Here is a 6,000-nt window from a genome sequence, read left to right as displayed (position 1 = left end):
CCCATTCTAAAACCTTAAAATTCTACTTTTTCACTTTGTGCCAAATTCACTATTATTCTACTTAAACTCTCGTGGTTTGTAAATCTTCACACAAACCTGGTAATTTTTTATATGGACTAAAATCGAAGGCCCAGGTGTTTTTGACTGTGTGCTAAGGTCTCTGAGCTCTTTGCTGGGGTCTGGAATCACTTAGGGCAGCCAGAGGAATGTCTTGGGTCTCCACAGCAACTCTGCTTTTCCCAAATTCCGGGGCTGGCAGGGACAGACCCAGGGGACAGGGACAGACCCAGGGACAGTGCCCAGCTGTGCCAGCACCCCGGGGTCCCTCCCGTGTCCCCCCAGCCTGGTGGCACCTTAGGACTGGGATCCAGGTGAGGTCCCCAGATCCCAGAACCCCTGGGGTTGGAAGGGACCTGTGGAGGTCACCTGGGCCAATCCCCCTGCCCAGACAGGGCCCCCAGACCCCAGTGCCAGGGCCAGGAGCCCCAGGGCTGGTGCTGGCACATCCATCCCAGGGCCAGCACATCCATCCCGGGACTGGCACATCCATCCCGGGACTGGCACATCCATCCCAGGACTGGCACATCCATCCCTGGGCCAGCACATCCATCCCAGGGCTGGCACATCCATCCCTGGGCCAGCACATCCATCCCAAGGCTGGCACATCCTGGGGCTGGCACATCCATCCCGGGACTGGCACATCCATCCCGGGACTGGGGACTGGCACATCCATCCCAGGGCTGGCACATCCATCCCAGGACTGGCACATCCCAGGACTGGGGACTGGCACATCCATCCCAGGGCTGGCACATCCATCCCGGGGCTGCCGCAATTCCCTGACCCGGAGCCCCCAGATCCTGCTGGGATCAGAGAGAGCGGGGCTGGGGACGCCGGGGAGGGGAATCCTGGTCCTGGATGGGCTCAGGGGGTGAATCCCAATCCCAGCTGGGCACTAAGGGTGAATCCCAATCCCAGGTGGGCACAGAGAGGGTGAATTGCAATCTCAGCTGGGCACAGGGGGTGAATCCTGGTCCCAGGCAGGTTTAGGGGGATGAATCCCAATCCTAGCTGGGCACAGAGAGGGTGAATTGTGATCCCAGCTGGGCTCAGGGGGTGAATCCTGGTCCCAGATGGGTTTAGGGGGATGAATCCCAATCCCAGGCCGGTTTAGGGGGATGAATTCCAATCCTAGCCAGGCACAGAGAGGGTGAATCCCAATCCCAGCTGGGCTCAGAGGGTGAATCCCGGTCCCAGATGGGTTTAGGGGGATGAATCCCAATCCCAGGCGGGTTTAGGGGGGTGAATCCCAGTCCCAGGCAGGTTTAGGGGGGTGAATCCCAGTCCCAGGCGGGTTTAGGGGGGTGAATCCCAGTCCCAGGCAGGTTTAGGGGGGTGAATCGCAATCCCAGCTGGGCTCAGGGGGTGAATCCCAATCCCAGATGGGTTTAGGGGGGTGAATCCCAATCCCAGATGGGTTTAGGGGGGTGAATTGCGATCCCAGCCGGGCTCGGGGGGGGACAGAGGGAGAACTGTTCCACCTCCCTCTGTGTGAGGAATGGCTGGCAATGGGGGAGGCAAAGGTGCCCCCCTGCCGTAAAACCGAGCCGGTGTGGCCACCCTGGGGCCTCGGGGCCATTGTCCCAGGGCGGAATCCCCACCGGACACAGCTGGGCGGGGAGGGAGGGGCTGCAGCTCGGCTCACCTGGGCAGGCTCGGCTCCCCTGGGCGGGGCCGGGCTCAGGTGTTCCCAATTCCTGCCCGCATTGGGCCGGGAGAGCCCAACCTGGCCTTATACGGGCACAGAGCAGCGCCGGCCGCTCCGTGGGATGGGCCGATGGGGCCGGGCTCCCTCCCTCCCTTCCTCCTTCTCCTCCCCTCCCTGACACAATGCAGGGATTTGTTTGCTGCCAGCCCGGGGATTTGAGGCTCCCGGAGGGGTTTGGGCACCCAGGGTGGGGCTGGTGATCCCCTCGAACCTGGGGACAGGGACAAATCCCCGCTGAGCCCTTCCCTGCTCTGTCCTGGAGCATTTCAGTAGGAAAACGAAATTATCCCTCCCCAAATCCCATCCTCCCCAAGGCTGCAGGTGAAAAAAAGCCAGGAAACTGAGGCACGGTTGGGGCCAGGATGGTGCAGGAAAGGGAAATCCCACCCCTGTCTTTTCCCTGAAGTGGAGGAGCTCCTTTTCCCAATGGCTGATTTCCTGGGGAGAGCCACTTGCATCCCTGCAAACAGCTGTGCCTGGCCAGGAGAGGGCCTGGAGCACCCATCTCCCTCCTCCTGTCCCACTGGAGTCACGCCAGGGGCTGGCTGGAACTGAGGGAGCAGCTGTGGGAGAACTGGGATGGGTGGATTAAACTGGGTTTGGAACTGGAGTGGGAGCCCCGGGCCATCAGTTCCCTGTGCCAGGACATTTCCAGCTCCCTTCCCACACATTTAACCCCATGGCACACGTCAGGGGGGAAGTTTGGCTCCTCTCTGGTGCTGAGCAGGACTCAGCTGGTGCTAGATTTCTCCAGGCTCTGGGAAGGACTGGGACAAGGCCTGGCTGCTCCCAGACTGAGGGTGCATCCCTAAACCCACTGGAGAAGGGAGGAGAGGTGGAAGAAAACCAGGAATGCTCCCACCTGCAGCTGTTTCCTGGGGAGCAGAGGGGCTGTGAGCTGAGATTCCAGATGGGAAAGGGGTTTTTCCCCTGATAAAGATGTTTTGGGTGTGTTCCTGGAGGATTTGGCCCTTAGAGGATAAAAAAGTGGAGTCAGAAAGGACCTGGGGGTATTTCAGCATAGCCAGAGACTGGTGGAGGGGAGCCCAGGGAGGGAAGGTGACAGATCCAGGTGGGATCAGATGCAGGGATGAGTTCCTCACCTTGGGAGCTGTTTCACCATCCCAGAGCGATTGCAGTGAGTCTGGGAGCAATGGAACAGCCAGGCTGGATCCCAGGAGTCATTCCCAGCTGGATGGGAGCTCCTGGTGGATGAGAAATGCCCTTTTGGATCACAGAACCATGGAATGGTTCAGGGGGAAGAGACCTTAAAGCAGTGGGCAGGGACAGGTCCCACCATCCCCGGGTGCTCCAAGCCTCATCCAGCCTGGCCAGGGATGGGGCAGCCACAGCTGCTCTGGGCATTGGAGGCCCATGCAGGGTCCCTGTAGGATCCCCTCTAGGATCCCTTGTAGGAACCCCTGTAGGATCCCCTGTAGGGTCTCGTGTGGATTCCCCTGTAGTAGGGTCCCCTGTAGGATCTCTTTTAGAGTCCCATGTAGGATGCCCTGTAGGATCCTGTGTAGTTTCCCTGTAGGATCCTGTGTAGATTCCCTGTAGGATCCTGTCTAGGTCCCCTGTAGGATCCTGTGTAGTTTCCCTGTAGGATCCTGTGTAGGTCCCCTGTAGGATCCTGTGTAGTTTCCCTGTAGGATCCTGTGTAGATTCCCTGTAGGATCCTGTGTAGGTCCCCTGTAGGATCCTGTGTAGTTTCCCTGTAGGATCCTGTGTAGTTTCCCTGTAGGATTGCCCATAGGGTCTCCTTTAGATCCCCTCTAGGATCCCGTGTAGGACCCCCTGTAGGAGGATCCCCTGTACGATTCCCTGTAGGGTCCCCTTTAGGATCCCCTCTGTTCCTCGCTCCTCGGGAGCCGTTTCCCTTTCTCCGCAGGCCGGGCCTGTGGAAGGAGGCCGGGAGCTGTTGGGGATTTTTGGGGAGGCGCTGCAGCGGCGTCACCTGCCCGGCAGAGGGAGCCCGGAGCTCGCTCCTGGCCGCTCCAGGTGTGCAGATCCCGGGATGCGCTCCAGAGCCCGGAGCTCGCTCCAGGTGTGCAGATCCCGGGATGCTCTCTGGGAGCCCGGAGTTCGCTCCAGGTGCGCAGATCCCGGGATGCGCTCCCCGAGCCCGGAGCTCGCTCCAGGTGTGCAGATCCCGGGATGCGCTCCCGGAGCTCGCTCCTGGCTGCTCCAGGTGTGCAGATCCCGGGATGCTCTCTGGGAGCCCGGAACTCACTCCAGGTGCGCAGATCCCGGGATGCGCTCCCCGAGCCCGGAGCTCGCTCCAGGTGTGCAGATCCCGGGATGCTCTCTGGGAGCCCGGAGTTCGCTCCAGGTGCGCAGATCCCGGGATGCGCTCCCAGAGCCCAGAGCTCGCTCCAGGTGTGCAGATCCCGGGATGCGCTTCAGAGCCCGGAGCTCGCTCCAGGTGTGCAGATCCTGGGATGCGCTCCCTGAGCCCGGAGTTCTCTCCAGGTGTGCAGATCCCGGGATGCGCTCCCCGAGCCCAGAGTTCGCTCCAGGTGCGCGGATCCCGGGATGCGCTCCCCGAGCTTGCTCCTGGCTGCTCCAGGTGTGCAGATCCTGGGATGCTCTCTGGGAGCCCAGAGCTCGCTCCAGGTGCGCCGATCCCGGGATGTGCTCCCCGAGCTCGCTCCTGGCCGCTCCAGGTGCGCAGATCCCGGGATGCACTCCCCGAGCCTGGAGCTCGCTCCAGGTGCGCGGATCCCGGGATGCTCTCTGGGAGCACGGAGCTCGCTCCAGGTGTGCAGATCCCGGGATGCTCCCTGAGCCCAGAGTTCTCTCCAGGTGCGCGGATCCCGGGATGCACTCCCCGAGCCTGGAGCTCGCTCCAGGTGTGCAGATCCTGGGATGCGCTCCCCGAGCTCGTTCCTGGCTGCTCCAGGTGTGCAGATCCCGGGATGCGCTCCCCGAGCCCAGAGTTCGCTCCAGGTGCGCGGATCCCGGGATGCGCTCCCAGAGCCGCTTCCCCCCTGCTTCGGCCTCTGGGACTGATTCCCTGCTGCTCTTCCCGACATCCCCGCGGCCCAGGATTCGCCCCTGGGATGTCTCACGTCCGAGACCTCCAGGACATCTGACGTGTCCAGTCCTGGAGAGGCTCCAGGCAGGGATGGGATCACCCTTGGGAGCGGCTGGAGCTGATACGGCACGGCCTGGAGGGGGCTGGGCCGTGGATTCCTGAGGGGCCTGGAAGATAAGAGGGATAAATATCCCCTGATCCCACAGATGCCCTCAGCACTCCCAAATCCCCTTGGGGAATGTGCCCCGGCACCCCAGGGGTGACTGAGTGAAGGGCATCACTGGACCTGGCCATAAAAAGCCATTATTGAGCCATAAACACGGGAATGCTGTTAATTATCCCATTTATTAGTTAATTACAATCCCTAACCCTGGTTTTCCCAGCAATCCTCAGGCCGTGATGCATTTTTTACATGGATCTGAGAAGGTGAGTGATGCCTCCTGCCCCCCAAGCACCCTCTAACCATCACACAACCATCCCTTTTTCCATAAGCCTTTTCCATCAATTCCCCCACCACCACCACCCCAACCAAATTCAGGATCCTTTCAGTCCTTAGGAATTTTTAGGAAGCAGCCAGGTGGGATTTTGTGGCATTTTGAGCCAAAACCAGGGATGTGACAATCCTGGGGCTGCCCTTCACCACTGCATCCTTCTCCGTTTCCCCTTTTTTTCACATTCTATCCCTAAATAAAGCTAAATCCAGTGTGTGTTATTCTGGATTGACAGCACTGATCTGGACAACATGGGGGTGCACCCAGGACCTTTTTTGAAGGGCTGGGGTAGGGATTTTTTTGGGGGGTCCTGAGCTGATGGTGCTGCTTGGATCCTGCAGCAATTCCCTGGGGAATTTACAGCTGGAATTTGGGCTGACTGTGGCTCTGGGATGAGAACAGCCACGGGAATTTGCCCTGAGGAAGAGGCTGGGTCCCAGTGAGGGAGGGATGGTGGAGGGGGCAGGATGGGCCTCCCAAAGCCAAGGCTCATCCCAGACAGAGCTCAGCTCAGCTCCCCTTAATGGAGGGCAGGAATTCTGCTGGGTGGAGCCATTCTCTGGTGCCCTCTGAGGGAGCTGAGGCTGGCAGCTGTGGGACAGGGCAATGCTGGGTTGGGTCTGTCCCAGAACAGGGACCTGAGTCCAGGAGTGCGGCCAAAATCCCAAATCTCAAACCAACTCTTTAATCCCCTGCTGTGGCCTCCT

This window comes from Agelaius tricolor, unplaced genomic scaffold (genome assembly GCF_023055355.1).
Source record: "Agelaius tricolor isolate 1412-34295 unplaced genomic scaffold, bAgeTri1.0.p SCAF_55, whole genome shotgun sequence".
Taxonomy (NCBI): Eukaryota; Metazoa; Chordata; class Aves; order Passeriformes; family Icteridae; genus Agelaius; species Agelaius tricolor.
The sequence above is the reverse complement of the archived record's forward strand: the minus strand, read 5'-3'. Positions refer to the sequence as shown.